The sequence below is a fragment of the Oncorhynchus masou genome, chromosome 6, assembly GCF_036934945.1.
Source record: "Oncorhynchus masou masou isolate Uvic2021 chromosome 6, UVic_Omas_1.1, whole genome shotgun sequence".
Lineage (NCBI taxonomy): Eukaryota > Metazoa > Chordata > Actinopteri > Salmoniformes > Salmonidae > Oncorhynchus > Oncorhynchus masou.
In genome coordinates this window covers 18594464-18618545 of record NC_088217.1, presented here as the reverse complement: position 1 = coordinate 18618545, position 24082 = coordinate 18594464, and the positions used below count along the sequence as shown (strand labels likewise).

Sequence of the window (24082 nt, the reverse complement as noted above, 5' to 3'; positions counted from 1 at the left end):
GAAAAATACAAAAAACAAGGAAAATAAGTACTTAGAACTACCAATTATTATAGATGCATATTAAAGAAAAGGGAAAACACAACACTGGACTGAACCCCCTACTTGTCAAACTAATAAATTCAGCAAAAAAAGAAACGTCCTTTCACTGTCAACTGTGTTTATTTTCAGCAAACTTAATACGTGTAAATATTTGTATGAACATAAGATTCAACAACTGAGACATGACTGAACAAGTTCCACAGACATGTGACTAACAGAAATGGAATAATGTGTACCTGAACAAAGGGGGGGTGGGGTAAAAAATAAAAGTAACAGCCGGTATCTGGTGTGGTCACCAGCTGCATTAAGTACTGCAGTGCATCTCCTCCTCACCAGATTTGCCAGTTCTTGCTGTGAGATGATACCCCACTCTTCCACCAAGGCACCTGCAAGTTCCCGGACATTTCTGGGGGAAATGGCCCCAGCCCTCACCCTCCGATCCAACAGGTCCCAGATGTGCTCAATGGGATTGAGATCCGGGCTCTGCTCTGGCCATGGCAGAACACTGACATTCCTGTTCTTGCAGGAAATCACACACAGAACGAGCAGTATGACTGGTAGCATTGTCATACTGGAGGGTCAGGGTACCTGCAGGAAGGGTACCACATGAGGGAGGAGGATGTCTTCCCTGTAACGCACAGCGTTGAGATTGCCTGCAATGACAACAAGCTCAGTCCGATGATGCTGTGATACACCACCCCAGACCACGACGGACCACCTCCAAATCGATCCCACTCCAGAGTACAGGTCTCAGTGTAACGCTCATTTTTTTGACGATAAACGCGAATCCGACCATCACCCCTGGTGAGACAAAACCCCGACTCTTCAGTGAAGAGCACTTTTTGCCAGTCCTGTCTGGTCAAGCGACAGTGTGTTTGTGCCCATAGGCAACGTTGTTGCCAGTGATGTCTGGTGAGGACCTGCCTTACAACAGGCCTACAAGCCCTCAGCCAGCCTCTCTCAGCCTATTGCGAACAGTCTGAGCACTGATGGAGGGGTTGTGCGTTCTTGGTGTAACTCGGGCAGCTGTTGTTGCCATTCTTCACCTGTCCCGCAGTTGTGATGTTCGGATGTACCGATCCTGTGCAGGTGTTGTTACACGTTGTCTGCCACTGCGAGGATGATCAGCTGTTTGTCCTGTCTCCCTGTAGCGCTGTCTTATGTGTCTCACAATACGGACATTGCAATTTATTGTCCTGGCCACATCTGCAGTCCTCATGCCTCCTTGCAGCATGCCTTAAGCACATTCACGCAGATGAGCAGGGGCCCTGGGCATCTATCTTTTGGTGTTTTTCAGAGACAGTAGAAAGGCCTATTTAGTGTAGTAAGTTTTCATAACTGTGACCTTAATTGCCTACCGCCTACCGTAAGCTGTTAGTGTCTTAATGACCGTTCCACAGGTGCATGTTCATAAATTGTTTATGGTTCATTGAACAAGCATGGGAAACAGTGTTTAAACCCTTTACAGTGAAGTTCTGTGAAGTTATTTGGATTTGTACTAAATATCTTTGAAAGATAGGGTCCTGAAAAAGGGACATTTCTTTTTTTGCTGAGTTTATTAATGTACAACAATATAGAAGATGCATGACTAAAGGTTATGCAATATGTGTGCATATCCACTGCACGCTTCTTAGGTGTGTAATTGCCATGACCAAGGAGCTATTGACATTTAAAACTATGAAAAATGTACATTACACCGTGTGATTTCACAGTACACAAATAAGAGTGTGCAATATATAAAGCTAGTCTTTGGACATTCTAAAGTTTGTTTGAGTCCAGTAGGTCACATGACCAAGGAGCTATTGAAGTTTTACATTTTGAAAAATTAATGTAAAAAAGTGTGAGATGAAAATGGACAAACCAAAGGGTGTGCAATGTAGAGGGGTAGTCAGTGGACATTCTGCACCTTGTTTGAGTCAAGTCGGTCACATGACCAAGGAGCTATTGAAATGTAAAATCGAATGTAAAAAAAAAAGTTTGTACTTTTTATTTTACTAGGCAAGTCAGTTAAGAACAAATTCTTATTTTCAATGACGGCCAGCTCACGTCCTGACCAACACTAAAACAAGGAAAACACACATGAATGATGGTCAGAACCTGACACCACCACTAACATTGAGTGGCTGCTGCCAACACACTGACTCAACTCCAGCCACTTTAATAATGGGAATTGATGTAAAATATATCACTAGCCACTTTAAACAATGCTACTTAATATAATGTTTACATACCCTACATTATTCATCTCATATGTATATGTATATACTGTACTCTATGTCATCTACTGCATTTTTATGTAATACATGTATCACTAGCCACTTTAAACTATGCCACTTTGTTTACATACTCATCTCATATGTATATACTGTACTCGATATCTACTGCATCTTGCCTATGCTGCTCTGTACCATCACTCATTCATATATCTTTATGTACATATTCTTTATCCCTTTACACTTGTGTGTATAAGGTAGTAGTTTTGGAATTGTTAGTTAGATTACTCGTTGGTTCTTACTGCATTGTCGGAACTAGAAGCACAAGCATTTCGCTACACTAGCGTTAACATCTGCTCACCATGTGTATGTGACAAATAAATATGATTTGACTTTATTTGATTTACCTGCCTAAAGACAAAGCCTGCAACTATCTGACTATTTTGTATTACTTGCTGACTATTTCAACAAAATTATTATAAATAATTCTGTTCATTTTTATCATACCATCAGTGAGTAGCATACTGGTGCGACATTTAAGACCACATAGCAGAATCTAACAGGGTCCCCCCTACCTTGGTCCCAGATCTGTTTATGCTGTTTTGGCCATTGTCATCTGTAATGACTTATTTGTTTCTGTCACACCAAACAGATCTGGGACCAGGCTTGGGGTACAGTATAGGACCAGTAGGAATCTTCTGTACCCAGAATTGATCCTATGACCAATTTTTAGACGACCAACCCGGACCAACAAACTCAGGGTTGGTCCGTGGGGGCCACCGACCCATTCTTCAGATTAAGGAAGTTCCTCTTCTTCCTCTACCTGTTGGTGACTCCCGTTGTGTTCTGGGGTTCCAGCGGGGTGCGGAACACAAACACCCTCTCCCCCGTAGTGGGGATGTCCAGTACTACTGCATCGTTCCCCAGGCCAGAGGTGGAGGGTTCTGCTGCAGTAGTAGAGTCAAACACAGTTTCACTGTCCACCTCTACTCCTCCTCCCACTGAAATCAGAACAACGTCTTGGAGCTGTTCCGAGGTTGTGGTTTGGCTCATTCCAGTCGCGACTGATTTGTTGGGTGGGTTGTTGTGGAGTGGGTCGAAGAACTCCCTCCCTCCCCTTTTCCTGGACCAACACTTGAATGACGTCCCTGGGAGCCTCAGGTCTGGGTTTGAGGAACAGCCTCTCCAGCAGGCTCTGCCTCTTCTCCTGAAACCTGGAAAATGAAGATCATGACATTTCCTTAGGAATTCTGAAGCACCTACAGTGCATTCGGAAAGTATTCAGACCCCTTCACTTTTTCAACAATTTGTTACGTTACAGCCATATTCTAAAATGGATTAAATAACAATTTTTACTCATCAATCTACACACAATACCCCATAATTGCAAAACTAAAACAGGTTTTTAGAAATTTTGACAAATGTATAAAAAATAAAAAACAGAAATACCTATTTACATAACTATTCAGACCCTTTGCTCTGAGACTTCGAAATTGAGCTCAGGTGCATGCTGTTTCCATTGACCATCATTTAGATGTTTCTACAACTACAACTTCATTGGTCCACCTGTGGTAAATTCAATTGATTGGACATGATTTGGAAAGGTCCCACAGTTAGCAGTGCATGTCAGAGCAAAAACCAAGCCATGAGGTCAAAGGAATTGACCGTAGAGCTCTGAGACAGGATTATGTCGAGGCACAGATCTGGGGAAGGGTACCAAAACATTTCTGCAGCATTGAAGGTCCCCAAGAACACAGTGGCCTCCATCACTCTTAAATGGAAGAAGTTTGGAACCACCAAGACCCTTCCTAGAACTGTCCGACCAGCTAAACTGCGCAATCAGGGGAGAAGGGCCTTGGTCAGTGAGGTGACCAAGAACCCGATGGTCACTAACAGAGCTCCAGACTCCCTCTGTGGAGATGGGAGAACATTCCAGAAAGACAACCATCTCTGCAGCACTCCACCAATCACGCCTTTATGGTAGAGTGGCCAGATGGAAGCCACTCCTCAGTAAAAGGCACATGACAGCTCACCAGGAGTTTGCCAAAAGGCACCTAAAGGACTTTCAGACCAGGAGTGGCTTCAGGACAAGTCTCTGAATGTCCTTGAGTGGCCCAGCCAGAGCCTGGACTTTAACCCGATTGAACATCTCTGGAGAGACCTGAAAATAGCTGTGCAGCGACGTTCCCCATCCAAGATGAAAGAAATTGAGAGGATCTGCAGAGAAAAATGGGAGAAACTCCCCAAATACAGGTGTGCCAAGCTTGTAGTGTCATAACAAAGAAGACTCAAGGCTGTAATCGCTGCCAAAGTTATTTCAACAAAGTACTGAGTAAAGGGTCTGAATACTTATGTAAATGTAATATTTTGCAAGAATAAAAAAAACTGTTTTGATTTGTCATTATGAGGTAGTGTGTAGATTGATGAGGAAAACCCCCAATTTATTCAATTTTAGAATGAGGACGTAACGTAACAAAATGTGGAAAAAGGGGTCTGGATACTTTCTGAATGCACTGTAATTAGCCCACATACCCATAGGTTCAATTCAATTAGGGTTCACAGAATTGGGTTCACAAAGGCTTTTGTTATTTTTTATTAGTGGGACCAAAATGGATGTACCACTCAATGTCGCTATGCTTTATCATTATTGAGGTATTAACCTTTTTAAATTCACACAGACCCACCTGTCCTCGTTAGCATTGTATTGATAAGTTTAAGAGGGAGATAGAGAGAGAAACACAGCTGCATGTGAGCTCCTGCTTTTTTCAGCATGTTTTTACAAAAAGATAGATAAACTTGGATTTTTTGGCAGGGACATATACATTATGCTACCCTCCATAGCACAACCTTCACTCCAGATCAAACTAACCAACCTACAAATTGATTTTGGACAAAATTACCGGGAAGGTTTCCTACTACCAAGGATTCCTTTTTCCAAGCTATACAGTGGGTGCTCTGGCAAACAAACAGCAGAGACCTGAGGACAAAACAAACTGGAACTGAGTGAGTAATGTTTGGTCTGATGCTATATTTAAAGCCAAGAAAAAATAAAAGAAATACATTACAATGATATATTTTACCTTATGGGGACAGAATGCAAAGTTAAAGCTGCAAAGCTTGCAAGGACAGAACAGATACAACTTCAATTAGCAATGAGGTGTGAAGTAAGAGGTGTCAAAGCCTTTGAGCCCAACAATTGCAGGAGTCAATGCCTTTGAAGCCACCTTCCGCTGTTCAGAGACCATCCACTGTTTTTTTCTACAAGAAATCTGCCTCCAGAAAAAAGCTTCTCCCAAGTGGGTGTGACACCTACTTCCGTTGCCTGCTGCACTGCTGCTTGGATTCCACCTGGCGAGCTGTTCACCGTCTGCCCTGGCCTGTCTCCCCCTGTCTGGTACAGGTACCCTCGCCACACTCCACCCTCTCTCCCGAGCTTTCGCTTACCTCCAGTACACACGCACTGTTGAGGCGAGTGACTCTGAACTTACAATGGCTAGCACAAAGTCGTTATATTTTTTTCTTGTAACTTATGCTATTTGCCTCTTGACTCCTGCATGCTTTGTTGACTATGAACTTTCTTGTTCACCCAACTGTGGGACAGACTATGTTTGTTCTCACACTTGGGTCTCTGACTCTATTGACTACACAGACTCTTGGCCTCCCATCCTATTCTAACCACCTCTCGGCAGCTTTGTATTCATGTTACCTGATGAAATTGCTGCACAATATGATCTTGTTGCCATCTAATGCACATTCAAATGTCATAAATCAACACCGCAGAGCTCTCCCTGTCATATGCAGTGCCATGATTGTATTACTGCTGCTGATATCTGGAAATGTGCATGTACACTCTGGCCCATCTACTGTTGCTAGCCCCAATTCTGACTTGTGCTCTGATATCTGCTTCACTGATTTCTGCTCTCGTAAAAGCCTGGGTTTTCTGCACGTTAACACTAGAAGCGTATTACCTAAAATGTATCAACTGAAAGTGTGAGTTAACAGCTCGAATACAGATTTGTTGGTCATTACTGAGACATGGTTAAGGAAGAGTGTTTTGAATACTGATGTTAACCTTTCTGGTTATAACCTTTTTCGGCATAACAGATCTTCCAAAGGGGGTGGAGTGGCAATCTTTACCAAGGATCAGTTTCAGTGCTCGGTTGTCTCCACCAAGTCTGTCCCCAAACAATTTGATTTGCTGGTTTTTGTTGACTGTTGTTAGGTGTTACTGTCCTTCATCAGCACTGGCCTGTACCCTACCTGCCCTAAGCTCTCTCCTGGCCCCTTACACTAAGTCTGAAATTGTCCTGCTAAGTGACCTAAACTGGGACATGCTTAAACTTCTTATGGCTTGGGGGCAGTATTGAGTAGCTTGGATGAATAAGGTGCCCAGAGTAAACTACCTGCTACTCAGTCCCAGAGGATATGCATATTATTAGTAGATTTGTATGGAAAACACTCTGAAGTTTCTCAAACTGTTTGAATGATGTCTGTGAGTATAACATAACTCATATGGCAGGCAAAAACCTGAGAAAAATTAAACCGGAAAGTGGGAAATCTGAGGTTTGTAGTTTTTAAACTCTTTGCCTATCCAAGATACAGTGTAAATTTGGTCCGATTGCACTTCCTAAGGCTTCCACTAGATGCCAACAGTCTTTCGAACCTTGTTTGAGGCTTCTACTGTGAAGGAGGAGAGAATGAGAGCTGATTGAGTAAGAGGTCTGCCAGAAGGCCATGAGCTCATTCAGGCGCACTCCTGTGAGAGGTAGCTGCATTCCATTGCATTTCTAAAGACAAAGTAATTCTCTGGTTGAAACATTATTGAAGTTTATGTTAAAAACATCCTGAAGATTGATTCTATACATCGTTCGACATGTTTCAACGAATTGTAATGGATTTTTTAAACTTTTCGTCTGGCCTGCGCGTCGGGAATTTGGATTTGTGAATTAAAGGCGCGAACAAAAAGGAGGTATTTGGACATAAATGATGGATTTTATCGAACAAAACAAACATTTATTGTGGAACTGTGATTCCTGGGAGTGCATTCTGATGAAGATCATCAAAGGTAAGTTAATATTTATAATGCTATTTCTGACTTCTGTTGTGTCCACAACATGGCGGATATCTGTATGGCTTGTTTTGGTCTCTGAGCGCTGTACTCAGATTATAGCATGATGTGCTTTTTCAGTAAAGCTTTTTTGAAATCTGACAGTGGTTGCATTAAGGAGAAGTTTATCTAAAGATCCATGCATAACACTTGTATCTTTTATCAATATTTACTATGAGTATTTCTGTAAATTGATGTGGTTCTCTGTAACATGTGTAACATGAAGTCCTATGAGTGTCATCTGATGAAGATCATCAAAGGTTAGTGATTAATTTTATCTACATTTCTGCTTTTTGTGACTGCTCTCTTTGGCTGGAAAAATGGCTGTGTTTTTCTGTGACGAGGTGCAGACCTAACATAATCAAATGGTGTGCTTTCGTCATAAAGCCTTTTTGAAATCGGACACTGTGGTGGGATTAACAACAAGTGTATCTTTAAAATGGTGTAAAATACTTGTATGTTTGAGGAATTTTAATTATGAGATTTCTGTTTGAATTTGGCGCCCTGCACTTTCACTTGCTGTTGTCATATCGATTCCGTTAACGGGATCTCAGCTGTAAGAAGTTAAACCACCTGACCAAGTCTTAAAGCAATGGAACTCCCAAACTATTTCTCAGATTATTACCAACCAAGGTATGACTACAAACACCCAGAAAAGGCTACTCTCCTCGATGTTAACCTCACAAATAATCCTGATAGTTATCAGTCTGGTGTTTCCTATAATGACCTTAGTGATCACTGTTTTACAGCCTGCATTTGTAATGACTGCTCAGTGAAACGACCTGTCCTGATTTGTCATAGACACTTGCTAAAAAACTTTAATGAGCAAGCCTTCCTTCATGACCTGGCTTCTGTAAATTGATATAGAATCAGCTTGTTCCTCTTTCTCAATGACGCTTGGACCTTCTTTTTTTTATAATTTCAGTGGTATTGTTAACAAACATGCCCACATAAAAGAATAGAGAATTAAAAACAGGTTCAAACCCTGGTTCGACCGTAATCTTGCAGAGACACTCCACCTCAAGATTTCAATTTGGCGAAAGGCTTGGCACACGCATACTCAGGCTGACTGGCTCTCATTCAGGCAAATGAGAAATAAGTGCACTCAGGCTATCCGGAAGGCCAAAGTTTAAGAGAGGGTCTCTCTCTATGGGTCTAACCCCAAGAAGTTCTGGAAAGCGGTTAAAGACCTGGAGAATGAACCCTCTTCCTCACAGCTGCCCATGTCCCTTAACCTCTTACACCTATGGTGGCGCTATTTCATTTTTGGAAGAAAACCGTTCCCGTTTTAAACAAGATATTTTGTCACAAAAAGATGCTCGACTATGCATATAATTGCTACTGTTCGAAAGAAAACACTCTGACGTGTCCAGAAATACAAATATCTTCTCTGTGCGTGCCCTTTAACGTGAGCTTCAGGCAAAACCAAGATGACTTGGCATCCAGGAAATGACAAGGATTTTTGAGGCTCTGTCTTTCATGATCTCCTTATATGGCTGTGAACGCTGAGTCTGCCCTTTCTGTCGTTTCCCCAAGGTGTCTGCAGCATTGTGACGTATTTGTAGGCAGATCATTGGAAGATTGACCATAAGAGACCACATTTACCACGTGTCCGCCCGGTGTCCTGCGCCGAATTGAAAGTCACCTGCCAGTATTTTTCCATCCAGAGAGAAAGGGGCATGAGAGAGAAGCAAGCTTCCCACGAACTGCAGTCAATGAAGAGATATGTGAAAAAACACCTTGAGGATTGTCCAAACAACGTTTGCCATGTTTCGGTCGATATAATGTTGATGATGTGGTTGTTACACACAGACGCTGGAAACAAGGATGCACATGGCTCTTCAAAGGTAAATGATTTTATTTATTTGTTATCTGGCTTTTGTGAAAATGTTTGCTACATTCTACACAAAATGCTATACTAGCATTGATTTCATGGTTCAAAAGATATTTTGAAAATCTGAGATGACAGTGTTGTTAAGAAAAGGCTAAGCAGAGCCATTTTAATTTTATTTGTCTCGTTAACTTGCCTAATGAGCCTCTTAGTCACAATCCCGGATCCGGGATGGGGAGTTTCAAGAGGTTAATGTTGATGATGTGGTTGTTACTGACAAGGAGCACATGGCTGACCTTCTAAGTCAAGATTCCTATTTGACTCAGCCATGTCTCCTTGCCTGTCCAACATCTCCTCCCTCTTTTTCCCCTGATGCCCGCCCGCTACAAAGTTTCTCCCCAAAAAAACATCTGGGTCAGATGGTTTAGACCCTTTCATCTTTAAGGTTGCTGCCCCTATCATCGGGAAAGCCTATCTCTGACCTTTTAAACTTGTCGCTCCTCTCTGGGAAGGCAGCCACAGTGCATCCTTTATTTAAAACGGGAGATCAAGCGGATCCTAACTGTATAGGTCCATTTCTATTTTGCCCTGTTAATCAAAAGTGCTGGAAAACCTTCTGATCAACTGATTGTCTTTCTTGATGTCTATAGTATTCTCTCTGGTATGCAATCTGGTTTCCGCTTAGGTTATGGATGTGTCACTGCAACCTTAAAGGTCCTCAATGATGTCACCGTTGCCCTTGATTCTAAGCAATATTCTAAGCAATATTGTGCTGCTAATCCCTCCCTGGATTTTGTGTAAAATGTTCTACAACAAAGCTTTCTTCGTGTACATCAAGCTTTCTCTGCCCTTAACCTTGTTCTAAACACCTCTAAAACAAAGGTCATGTGATTTGGTAAGAAGAATGCCTCTTTCCCCACAGGTGTGATTACTACCGCTGAGGGTTTAGAGCTTGAGGTAGTCACCTCATACAAGTACTAGATAGTACACTGTCCTTCTCTTAGCACATATCGAAGCTGCATGCTAAAGTTAAATCGATACTTGGTTTCCTCTATCGTAATCTCAACTCCTTCACCCAGCTGCCAAACTAACCCTGATTTAGATGACCATCCTACCCATGCTAGATTACGGAGATGTAATTTATAGATTGGCAGGTAAGGGTGCTCTCGAGCGGCTAGATGTTCTTTACCATTCGGCCATCAGATTTGCCACCAATGCTCCTTATAGGACACATCACTGCACTCTATACTCCTCTGTAAGCTGGTCATCTCAGTATACCCTTTCGCAAGACCCAATGGTTGATGGTTATTCATAAAACCTTCTTAGGCCTCACTCCTCCCTACCTATCAGCCCTCATCCTCCACCTATTCTGCCAGTCACATTCTGTTAAAGGTCCCCAAAGCACACACATCCCTGGGTTGCTCATCTTTTCAATTTGCTGCAGCTAGTGACTGGAAAGAGCTGGAAAAAAACACTCAAACAATTTGATCTCAATCTCTTCATTCAAAGACAATCAAGGACACTCTTACTGACAGTTGTGGCTGCTTCGTGTGATGTATTTCTGTCTCTACCTTCTTGCCCTTTGTGCTGTTGTCTACGCCCAATAATGTTTGTACCATATTTTGTGCTGCTACCATGTTGTGTTAGTACCATATTGTTGTCATGTTGTGTTGCTACCCTGCTGTGTTTTTGTCTTAGGTCTCTCTTTATATAGTGTTGTGGTGTCTCTTTTGTCGTGATGTGTGTTTTTTCCTATATCTTACTTTTTTTTAAATCCCCGCAGGAGGCCTTTTCCCTTTTGGTAGGCCGTCATTGAAAATAACCATTTGTTCTTAACTGACATGCTTAGTTAAATAAAGGTTAAATAAAAAATCTAAATGGTCAATATTCTGAGAATTTAATTGGGGCCTTAGATAAAGTGTATCCACATTGGAAATAAAAGCTCCAGAAGAAAGTTGAGGGTCATTGTCTTCCACTCACTGGTTTCGGTCCTGGTCGTTGCGTGGGCTGAGAAATTCCTCTCCACCATATCCTCCCTCAGTCTGACAAGCAGAGATTTACCTGCTCCCCCTGGCCACCTGAGAAAACAGCCCAGAACGGAGAAGGAAATGAACTCTCTAGTTATATCAAGAATACATCTACAATGCATCACATTTCCGTTGATGTGTTTTGATTTTTTTTTATTGTACATGGTCCCTGTCAAATAAAAGTAATAACACTACATTTAATTATATGAATGATACACTTGAGGGCCAGGGTAACTAAGCAGATGGAGATGGACATTATGCTACTTAAGTTAATGTTCTCATGAACTTCCCTGAATAGACATGCCAAGTCCCAGGCCAGGCGTCCTCAAACAAAGAGCATTATTCACATAAACAACAGAGTCCAAACAGAATGTTGGCCAGGCCAGACAGGACGTTGACAGAAGTGTTCCATGCTCCTAGCCAATGTATCATAGGCAGATGGGAACATATGATACACAGAAGTAGTAGTCTTTCCTGCTCAGTGAGATCCCATTGATTGGTCTCACTACTTCGACAGTGCTGTAAACGTTCTCATGTGTACAGAAATGCCAGCACCCCCCTGTATGATCAATAAAGTCTTAGCTTGCTACTAGATCCCTAAATGAATGCTGTTATGTTGAACCATTTCTTTGTAGTTTCTTTCAAATACTAGCCTTTGTGGCAGGCTATTTGTTTGACAAGTAGCTAGTTACAATGGCAAAAAGGGGCCATATTCAAATTCAGTTGATAGGAGCCAAAATACATGATTCAACTGACATGATGAATGTGTCTTATAAGCCTTTAAGATGTGAAAAAACTGCATTCAGCGTTTACTGACAAGAAACACATTGTGCTGGTGTGATTCACTGACAGACACAAGCCTAAACATATGGTGCACGGCACAAACTGCTCCAAGAGTTCTATTCTCTAGTGCAGTGGTTCCCAAACTTGTTATTGTCCCGTACCCCTTCAAACATTCAACCTCCAGCTGTGTACCTCCTCTAGCACCAGGGTCAGCGCACTCTCAAATGTTGCTTTTTCCATCATTGTAAGCCTGCCACACACACACACTATATGATACATTTATTAAACAGAAGAATGTGTGAGTTTTGTCACAGTGACAGGGAACAAATAATATTATAATTATCAACAATTTTGCTCTTTATTTAGCCATCTTACATATAAAACCTTATTTGTTAATCAACAATAGTGAATAACTCACCACAGGTTAATGAGAAGGGTGTGTTTGACAGGATGCACATAACTCTGGGTTGGGTTGTATTGGAGAGAGTCTCAGTCTTCATCATTTTCCACACAGTCTGTGCCTGTATTTAGTTTTCATGCTAGTGAGGGCTGAGAATCCACTCTCACATAGGTACGTGGTTGCAAAGGGCATCAGTACCTTAACAGCGAGATTTGCCAAGGCAAGAAACTTTTGATGTAGCTCTTTTGTTCAGATATCAGTAAGTGGACTGGAGACAGGGCATGAAAGGATAACAAATCGAGTTGTTTGTGTCATCCATTTTGGGAAAGTATCTGCGTAATTGCGCACCCAGCTCACATAGGTGCTTCGCTATATCACATTTGACATTGTCCGTAAGCTTGAGTTCATTTGCACACAAAAAATCATACAATGATGGAAAGACCTGTGTGTTTTCCTTTTTAATGCAGACAGAAAAGAGCTCCAACTTCTTAATCATAGCCTCAATTTTGTTCCACACATTGAATACAGTTGCGAAGAGTCCCTGTGATCCTAGATTCAGATCATTCAGGAGAGAAAAAAACATCACCCTGATAGGCCAGTTGTGTGAGAAAATCATCATCATGCAAGTGGTCAGACAAGTGAAAATTATGGTCAGTAAAGAAAACTTTAAGCTCGTCTCTCAATTTAAAAAAAAAACGTGTCAATACCTTGACCCTTGATTACCAGCGCACTTCTGTATGTTGTAAAAGCATTAAAAGGTCGCTGCCCATATCAGTGAATAATGCAGAAAATACACCAGAGTTCAGGGGCCTTGCTTTAACAAAGTTAACCATTTTCACTCTAGTGTCCAAAACGTCTTTCAAGCTGTCAGGCATTCCCTTGGCAGCAAGAGCCTCTCGTGGATACTGCAGTGTACCCAAGTGGCGTCGGGAGCAACTGCTCGTACGCGCATTACCACTCCACTATGTCTCCCAGTCATGGTTTTTGCTCCATCAGTACAGATACCAACACATCTTGACTACCAAAGTTCATTTGATATCACAAAGCTGTCCAGTACTTTAACATATCCTCTCATGTTGTCCTGGTTTCCTGGTTTCCAGTGGATTGCAGAAGAGGACGTCTTCCTTATTTGACCCCCCATAAATGTAATGGACATATAGCAGGAGCTGTGACAGGCCCACCACGTCTGTTTACTCATCCAGCTGTAATGCATATAATTCACTGCCTTGTATGTGAAGCAGAAATTGCTTCAATACATCTCCTGCCATGTCACTGATGCGCTGTGAAACAGTGTTGTTTGATGAAGGCTTTGTCTGTATTGTTTTTTGGGGACTTTCCCCCAGCATTGTCCCAGCCTCCAGTATTTATGCTGGAAAAGATTATGTGTGTAACGGCGTTCTTCGTTTGTCGTAAGAAAGTCGGACCGAAATGCAGCGTGTTGGTTACTCATGTTATTTAATGAAAAAACAAATGACGATTACATGAAAATACTGAGACAAATACAAAACAACAAAACGGAACGTGAAACCTAAATACAGCCTATCTGGTGAAACTACACAGAGACAGGAACAATCACCCACGAAATACAAAGTGAAACCCAGGCTACCTAAACACGGTTCCCAATCAGAGACAACGAGAATCACCTGACTCTGATTTAGAACCACCTCAGGCAGCCAAACCTATGCAACACCCCTACTCAGCCGCAATCCCAATAACTAAAAACCCCACTACGAAATACAACAACATAAACCCATGTCACACCCTGGCCTGACCAACTAATTAACGAAAACACAAAATACTAAGACCAAGACGTGGCAATGTGTCAGGGGGCTAGGGCCAGTCTCTTATATCTGGAGTATTTCTCCTGTCTTATCCAGTGTCCTGTGTGAAATTAAGCATGCTCTCTCTATTTCTTCTCTCTCAGAGGACCTGAGCCCTAAGACCATGCCTCAGGACTACCTGGCCTGATGACTCCTTGCTGTCCCCAGTCCACCTGGTCGTGCTGCTGCTCCAGTTTCAATTGTTCTTGCTGCGGCTATGGAACCCCAAAATACATGATTCAACTGACATGATGAATGTGTCTTATAAGCCTTTAAGATGTGAAAAAACTGCATTCAGCGTTTACTGACAAGAAACACATTGTGCTGGTGTGATTCACTGACAGACACAAGCCTAAACATATGGTGCACGGCACAAACTGCTCCAAGAGTTCTATTCTCTAGTGCAGTGGTTCCCAAACTTGTTATTGTCCCGTACCCCTTCAAACATTCAACCTCCAGCTGTGTACCTCCTCTAGCACCAGGGTCAGCGCACTCTCAAATGTTGCTTTTTCCATCATTGTAAGCCTGCCACACACACACACTATATGATACATTTATTAAACATAAGAATGTGTGAGTTTTGTCACAGTGACAGGGAACAAATAATATTATAATTATCAACAATTTTGCTCTTTATTTAGCCATCTTACATATAAAACCTTATTTGTTAATCAACAATCGTGAATAACTCACCACAGGTTAATGAGAAGGGTGTGTTTGACAGGATGCACACAACTCTGGGTTGGGTTGTATTGGAAAGAGTCTCAGTCTTCATCATTTTCCACACAGTCTGTTCCTGTATTTAGTTTTCATGCTAGTGAGGGCTGAGAATCCACTCTCACATAGGTACTTGGTTGCAAAGGGCATCAGTACCTTAACAGTGAGATTTGCCAAGGCAAGAAACTTTTGATGTAGCTCTTTTGTTCAGATATCAGTAAGTGGACTGGAGACAGGGCATGAAAGGATAACAAATCGAGTTGTTTGTGTCATCCATTTCGGGAAAGTATCTGCGTAATTGCGCACCCAGCTCACATAGGTGCTTCGCTATATCACATTTGACATTGTCCGTAAGCTTGAGTTCATTTGCACACAAAAAATCATACAATGATGGAAAGACCTGTGTGTTTTCCTTTTTAATGCAGACAGAAAAGAGCTCCAACTTCTTAATCATAGCCTCAATTTTGTTCCACACATTGAATACAGTTGCGAAGAGTCCCTGTGATCCTAGATTCAGATCATTCAGGAGAGAAAAAAACATCACCCTGATAGGCCAGTTGTGTGAGAAAATCATCATCATGCAAGTGGTCAGACAAGTGAAAATTATGGTCAGTAAAGAAAACTTTAAGCTCGTCTCTCAATTTAAAAAAAAAAACGTGTCAATACCTTGACCCTTGATTACCAGCGCACTTCTGTATGTTGTAAAAGCATTAAAAGGTCGCTGCCCATATCAGTGAATAATGCAGAAAATACACCAGAGTTCAGGGGCCTTGCTTTAACAAAGTTAACCATTTTCACTCTAGTGTCCAAAACGTCTTTCAAGCTGTCAGGCATTCCCTTGGCAGCAAGAGCCTCTCGTGGATACTGCAGTGTACCCAAGTGGCGACTGCTCGTACGCGCATTACCACTCCACTATGTCTCCCAGTCATGGTTTTTGCTCCATCAGTACAGATACCAACACATCTTGACCACCAAAGTTCATTTGATATCACAAAGCTGTCCAGTACTTTAACATATCCTCTCATGTTGTCCTGGTTTCCTGGTTTCCAGTGGATTGCAGAAGAGGACGTCTTCCTTATTTGACCCCCCATAAATGTAATGGACATATAGCAGGAGCTGTGACAGGCCCACCACGTCTGTTTACTCATCCAGCTGTAATGCATATAATTCACTGCCTTGTATGTGAAGCAGAAATTGCTTCAATACATCTCCTGCCATGTCACTGATGCGCTGTGAAACAGTGTTGTTTGATGAAGGCTTTGTCTGTATTGTTTTTTGGGGACTTTCCCCCCAGCATTGTCCCAGCCTCCAGTATTTATGCTGGAAAAGATTATGTGTGTAACGGCGTTCTTCGTTTGTCGTAAGAAAGTCGGACCGAAATGCAGCGTGTTGGTTACTCATGTTATTTAATGAAAAAACAAATGACGATTACATGAAAATACTGAGACAAATACAAAACAACAAAACGGAACGTGAAACCTAAATACAGCCTATCTGGTGAAACTACACAGAGACAGGAACAATCACCCACGAAATACAAAGTGAAACCCAGGCTACCTAAACACGGTTCCCAATCAGAGACAACGAGAATCACCTGACTCTGATTGAGAACCACCTCAGGCAGCCAAACCTATGCAACACCCCTACTCAGCCGCAATCCCAATAACTAAAAAACCCCACTACGAAATACAACAACATAAACCCATGTCACACCCTGGCCTGACCAACTAATTAACGAAAACACAAAATACTAAGACCAAGACGTGGCAATGTGTCAGGGGGCTAGGGCCAGTCTCTTATATCTGGAGTATTTCTCCTGTCTTATCCAGTGTCCTGTGTGAAATTAAGCATGCTCTCTCTATTTCTTCTCTCTCAGAGGACCTGAGCCCTAAGACCATGCCTCAGGACTACCTGGCCTGATGACTCCTTGCTGTCCCCAGTCCACCTGGTCATGCTGCTGCTCCAGTTTCAATTGTTCTTGCTGCGGCTATGGAACCTTGACCTGTTCACCGGACATGCTACCTTGTCCCAGACCTGCTGTTTTCAACTCCCTAGACAGCAGGTGCGGTAGGGTTACTCTGAATGATCGGCTATGAAAATCCAACTCACATTTACTCCTGAGGTGCTGCCCTGTTGCACCCTCTACAACCACTGTGATTTTTATTATTTGACCCTTCTGGTCATCTATGAACATTTGAATATCTTGGCCATGTTCTGTTGTAATCTCCACCCGGCACAGCCAGAAGAGGATTGGCTACCCCTCATAGCCTGATTCCTCTAGGTTTCTTCCTAGGTTCCGGCCTGTCTATGGAGTTTTTCCTAGCCACCATGCTTCTACACCTGCATTGCTTGCTGTTTGGGGTTTTAGGCTGGGTTCCTGTACAGCACTTTGTGGCATCAGCTGATTTAAGAAGGGTTTTATATATACATTTGATTGATTGAAGAGATGCCATGAAATGAGAAGCACAACTAGTTTCCTTTTCACAGTATTTCCCCGAACCCGAAACAACATTCAGGGACACACACACACAACAAAACATTTCTAAAAACTATATCCACAACCTGAACATGTACTATATGAATGCTTTTTCTATTGCCCATTTCAAAGCGTTTCCGTCTGTTTGTTCCTACTGAACGTAAACCAGATATAGGCTCTGGCTCACTAGCTTATCTGGTAGGTGAAGTAGTCATGCAGGAGACTCCTGGCCACAGTCTTCTCCAGCTCGCCCATCCTGGTGGCTTCCTCGTGTTCCTCGGAGAAGATCTTGTGCAGCTCTACTCTCCTCCTCTCCACAATGTGCCTCTGTACCTTGGCAGCTTCCTCCTCATGTCTCGCCAGCAGGGTGCACTGGAGCTTCTCCAGGAGGGCACTGCATTGGAGGAGCTCCTGGAGAATGAACCAGACCTGGGTCAAAGAAAAGTGTGAAATACTTTATTTAGCCTGTCTAAATATAAATATATATTGTTTGTGCCATGGAGAGCTATTCAGTGTGCAGGCGGGGAGGGGGGGGGGGCAATGCTGGTGCAAAAGCCTGCACACCCACACTTTCCAGGAACAGTGTTAGCCAAGCCAGGGGTTGGTTCTCCATCTGTGCCCGTAGGAGCCATTTCTGGCCTGTTTAACCAATTTCTTGTCCACAAGTCACATTGATCTCTACCTAAGCCAGTGATTTTTGGATTGATGATAGCCCCTACAGACAGTACCTGTTGGCCGGCATGCTGAAACAGCACCTCTGCCCGGGTTTCTCCTGGACCTCTCTGCAGTGCTCCATCTGCTCCATGGTCTCCAGGTTACACTGGGCTGCCATGCACCACGCGCGCCTCCTTCAGCTTGCCCTCCATGCCCATCAGCTGGCTGTGAAGCACGCTGGGACATGTGATTCTGGGAGCGCATCGCGACCAGCAGGGTGGCGATCACATCCTTGTACATCTGAACATGGCTGCTCTCCAGACTGGAGGTAGCCCCCAGCAGGCTAGTCAGAATATAAATATATCATATAAGCCTTGAGTATAAGACACAATTGTAATGAACCCGAGGGGAGAGAGAGAGCTGGTTTCAAGTGCAGGGCGCAGCAGGTGTTTGTTACAAAGGACCACAGGAGGATGCAGGTAGCTGGGTCCAGGGGCAGTTAGGTCATACACAGTGGTCCAAAAGGACAACAGTACAGGCAGGGAAAAGGCTAGTAACGTAGTCTGGGGGAAATCAGTCAATGGGTAGATAACAGGAAATCCGATAGGCTAAAGTACAAGCAGGGAATAGGCAAAAGACGTCGTTAGTGAGGCAGGCAAAAACTATCAAACACCGGAGGAGTAAACCACGAGCTACGAAAGAAGTGTCACATAAACAAACAATACCTCCCATGGGGTACAAAGAACTGAACTAAATAGTGTGTGATAATGACATACAGGTGTGTGAACAGGTGATTAGAATTCAGGTGATTGGGTTCTGGAGAGTGAGCTGCGTTCAGGGGATCTACGTGTTTGAGAGTATGAGTTGAAAGCAGACGTTACAACAATAAAGGCTCATATACACTTATGACAAGAAATAAAGCATTATATCTGCTGGTGTCATACTTCTCCAGAGCTTGATACATGTTCTGGGGGTCTTCCAGCACCATAATGTCCACCATCTTGTCCTCGAATGCCGCTTCTTCCTTGACCGTCTCGCTCATGTTGCACACTGCATACTTAGCGTCTGAATCACCTTGCTTTTTCTATGGGAAAGACAGACATACAGAGAAATAGTCACACTCTCGCAAAAAAAATAATCTTTAAGTCAACCAACAAGAGGGAAAAAAGGAGTCACTAAATATTTCAAATAAAGGACAATAGAGAGTCCATTTTTTTCAATACATTGGTTTCATTGGGTTTTATCCCGGCTGTAGCCCGAGTCCCACATCTGTTCTGCTGTCTTCCCTACTCCATAGCGGTCACTGTCACACAGCCAACATGGTACTGACAAGCAGCAATGGAGTTGGCAAGACAGCACAAATAATCTGGGACTCATGCTAGCTAATAGTCGTGAGGTAATAGTCATAACGGCCTACCCTTCACTGCAGAGAGGTTTTCCTGGCTCTGACACATATCAGGTTCATGGCCAGAAATCCTAGGGACAGCAGCAACAAGGATAGGAAGAATCCCCCAACACACCCAGCAAAGTGGACACCGTGATTGGGGTGAATCTGAAAGTAGGTCATATGAGATATTTACATAATATTCAATATAGAGAAGGAAATTAGTATCAGGGTCATGGCCAAACCTGTGACCTGATAACTGTAATAAAACATCTGTAAGGTGAGGCAGGCTACTGTATTGAAAAGTCCATACTAAGTTACCTTATCCATGGAGTTCCCCTTAGTGTTAAATTAGCCACCACTGGACCAAAAATACTGACGCCATTCTGTGGAGTGAGAACATTTAAAGTTAACCTGAAATGATGCCTATCAGAGGAGGCTGGTGGGTGGAGCTATAGGAGCATGAGTTCATTGTAAAGACTGGAATGGAATGGTATCAAACACACGGAATCCACGTTGGACCCTGTTCCATTAATTCCATTCCAGCCCTTACAATGAGCTTGTCCTCCGATAGCTCTTCACACCAGCCTCCTCTGATGCCTATGTACAGTAATGTAAAGTGTTTCAGATGACGAGAAGCAAAAAGAGCAAGTTAAATATGAAAACATAAGTGTGAGTTCAGTACCAGTGAGGCATTGGAGAATGTTAGGAGGGCTGACAGGTCCAGAATTTCACTCGTGACCATTGATGAGGGCAGTATACATCACAACATAATGAGACCCAGCTGAAGAAACACAACCAAACCAATGTAAAAATCAATGTTATAATCATTCTCACAATGGTTATGTTTGATAGTTCAAGTGAAGCCTGAGGTCCTGTTCAGCGGGACACACTACAGAACCTTTTGAAACAGAAAACAAAAGTGAACCTAATCTGTTATTAGACAGGTTCTGGTGGTACCTAACCATTCATAATCTGTTATTAGACAGGTTCTGGTGGTACCTAACCATTCATAATCTGTTATTAGACAGGTTCTGGTGGTACCTAACCATTCATAATCTGTTATTAGACAGGTTCAGGTGGTACCTAACCATTCATAATCTGTTATTAGACAGGTTCAGGTGGTACCTAACCATTCATAATCTGTTATTAGACAGGTTCAGGTGGTACCTAACCATTCATAATCTGTTATTAGACAGGTTCAGGTGGTTCCAACCATTCAAATCAAATGGTGGTATAACCATTCATAATCTGTTATTAGACAGGTTCAGGTGGTACCTAACCATTCATAATCTGTTATTAGACAGGTTTGGTACCTAACCATTCATAATCTGTTATTAGACAGGTTCTGGTGGTACCCCATTCATAATCTGTTATTAGACAGGTTCAGACCTAACCATTCATAAACTGTTATTAGTTCTGGTGACAGACAGACTGTTAGACAGAGACCTAACCATTCATAATCTGTTATTAGACAGGTTCAGGTGGTACCTAACCATTCATAATCTGTTATTAGACTTAGGTGGTACCTTTCCTGTTATTAGACTTCAATAACCATTCATAATCTGTTATTAGACAGGTTTGAGTTATTAGACAATCAGTTGTGTTATTAGACAGGTTCAGTGACAACCATTCATAATCTGTTATACAGGTTCAGTGGTATACAGAAGATAGTCCTATTTGGCAAAAGACTAAGTCCATATTATTGTACAGGAAAAGCTCAAAGACTAAGTATTTCTCATGACTTACAGTACCAGTTAAAAGTTTGACAGTCCATCCTTACTTTAAATAACACATGGAATCATGAAAGTCAGTTAATCTAGCTAAAACCTGGAATGTCAGGTCTGGTTAACTTTGTGGAATTTCTTTCCTTATTAATGTTTCTTCAAGTGCAAAGATAGTCCTATTTGGCAAAAGACCATCAATTATTGAAAAAGCTCAAATAAGGCTTTAACAAGACATGAAAGTCACCAGCTTTTAAAGTTTCTTCAATTGCAGGAAAGTAATACCCAGAACTACCTCTGCTGCAGAGGATAAGTTCATTAGAGTTAACTGCACCTCAGATTGCAGCCCAAATACATTCTTCACAGAGTTCAAGTAACAGACACATCTCAACATTAACTGTTCAGAGGACATTTCGTGAACCAGGCCTTCACGGTCAAATTGTTGCAAAGAAACCAACACTACTAAAGGACACCAATAAGAAGGAGAGACTTGCTTGGGCCAAGAAACACAAGCAATTGACATTAGACCGGTGGAAATCTGTCCTTTGGTCTCATGAGTCCAAATTTGACATTTTTGGTTCCAACCGCTGTGTGTATGTGAGACGCAGAGTAAGTGAAAAGGATGATCTCTGCATGTGTGGTTCCCACCGTGAAGCATGGAGGAGGAGGTGGTATAGTGTGGTGGTGCTTTGCTGGTGACACTGTCTGTGATTTAAGTAGAAGTCAAGGCAAACTTAACCAGCATGGTTATGACAGCATTCTGCAGTGATAAGCCATCCCATCTGGTTTGCGCACAGTGGGACTATCATTTTTTTTTCAGCAGGACAATGAACCAAAACATACCTCCAGGCTGTGTAAGGGGTACTTGACCAAGAAGGAGAGTGATTGAGTGCTGCATCAGATGACCTGGCATCGACAATCCCCCGAATTAAACCCAATTGAGATAGTTTGGGTTGAGTTGGACCGCAGCGTGAAGGAAAAAAGAAAATCAGCCAACAGCATATGTGCGAACTCCTTCAAGACTGTTGGAAAAGCATTCCTCATTTTCTATTTCAACATTATTTAACCAGGTAGGCCAGTTGAGAACAAGTTCTCATTAACAACTGCGACGTGGCCAAGATAAAGCAAAGCGACAAAAAGCAACACAGTGTTACACATAGGATTAACAAACGTACAGTCAATAACACTATAGAAGAATCTGTATACAGTGTGTGCAAATGAAGCAAGGAGGTAAGGCAATAAAGGCAATAAATAGGCCAGTGGAGAAGTAATTACAATTTAGCAGTTTACACTGGAGTGATATATGTGTAGATGAGGATGTGTAAATAAAAAAATAAAAAAGTAGAAATACAACAAAAACAAATATGGGGATGAGGTAGGTAGTTGGTTGGATGGGCTATTTACAGATGGGCTGTGTAGAGTTCCAGACATCGGGAAGCTATTCTGACAGCTGACGCTTAAAGTGAGTGAGGGAGATATAAGTCTCCAACTTCAGTGATTTTTGCAATTCTTTCCAGTCATTGGCAGCAGAGAACTAGAAGGAAACGTGGCCAAAGGAGGTGTTGGCTTTGGGGATGACCAGTAAAATATACCTGCTGGAGCAAGTACTACGAGTGGGTGTTGCCATGTTGACCAGTGAGTAATATTGAAGCTGATTGAGAGAATGACAAGAGTGGGCAAAACTGTCATCAAAGCAAAGGGTGGCTATTTGAAGAATCTCAAATATAAAATATATTTAGATTTGTTTAACACTTTGGTTACTACATGATTCCATAGTTTTGTTGTCTTCAATATTATTCTGCAATGTAGAAAATTGTAAAAAATATAACAATTAAGAACCCTTGTATGAGTATCCAAACTTTTGCCTGGTACTGTATACCTGGAAGTGAGTCGATGGTGAAGGTCTGGAAGCCTTTCACCACGATCTCCCCCACTCTGAAAGGGTGCTATCTCAGATACGAAGTCCCCGATGGCCAGTTTGGACAGGTTGGTGCCCCCTGGAGGCCGAATGTTGTGGGTGAGCAGGAAGAACGTCAGATGGGGGAAATCAGTCCCCGCCTCCACCTGTGTCCCAAAGGATGATATAGATAATAGTGCAATGGGAAATATGAGGACATGAGAGAGCGAGAGAAAAATATATATAGTGTTGAGGACATGCTATGATAGCTGTGAAGTCTTCCACTTTGACTACAAATGTCGCGTGGGCACACGTATAGACTACCACAAAGCCGGTCTACATGAACAGTAACAAGCAATAAGCAAAGGAAGCCTGTCCGTTACACAGTCAAAAGGATTTACCTGGGCAAATTTGTGAAATGTGAGTCCAAACGCTGATGGCTGTGCATCACTCTGAAAATAAAGGAGAGCCGCACACTCTAGGAGCTCAGATGCAAAAATGTAATATCCTCAGGGTATAATCACAAACACTGCGGGATGAGTCGTTTATATAGTGTCAAAAGACACACCGGTGTCTAATCATGGCCAAGAGTGGCCTAATGTCATTGATTAATTCTCAAATATTAAAATGGCATACAAAGAACAGCATACAAAAAACAAATGGATAGCAAACGATCATAGATTAATTTTAGATGACACAAGCTACAAACAATTACAATGGAAAAGTCACAATATACTTATTTCACTTAAAGACTCTTGCTCCCTTCGGTCTCAACGTAGACTTTGATCTGAAGCCATTCTTGTGATTATTGTGACTTTGCCATTGTAATTGTTTGTAAGCTTGTGTGAATGGCATGAAGTTTCATGATGGGTTACATTGTAGAACCCATACAAATTAAAGGGGAGGTGTTGTAGACGTTGCATCCAAAATATATGCCTATATTCTAGTTGAAAATAGAGAATACAGTGACTTCCATGAAGAAATGTACCTGAAGAATTCATTTGTGTCCT

At 42.3% G+C, this 24082-nt stretch overlaps 1 pseudogene; it reads right to left on the bottom strand.

Annotated features, from left to right (window-relative positions):
• Positions 1 to 3008: 3008 nt before the first annotated feature.
• Positions 3009 to 23750, bottom strand: LOC135541478 (limbin-like; annotated as a pseudogene).
• Positions 23751 to 24082: the final 332 nt, after the last annotated feature.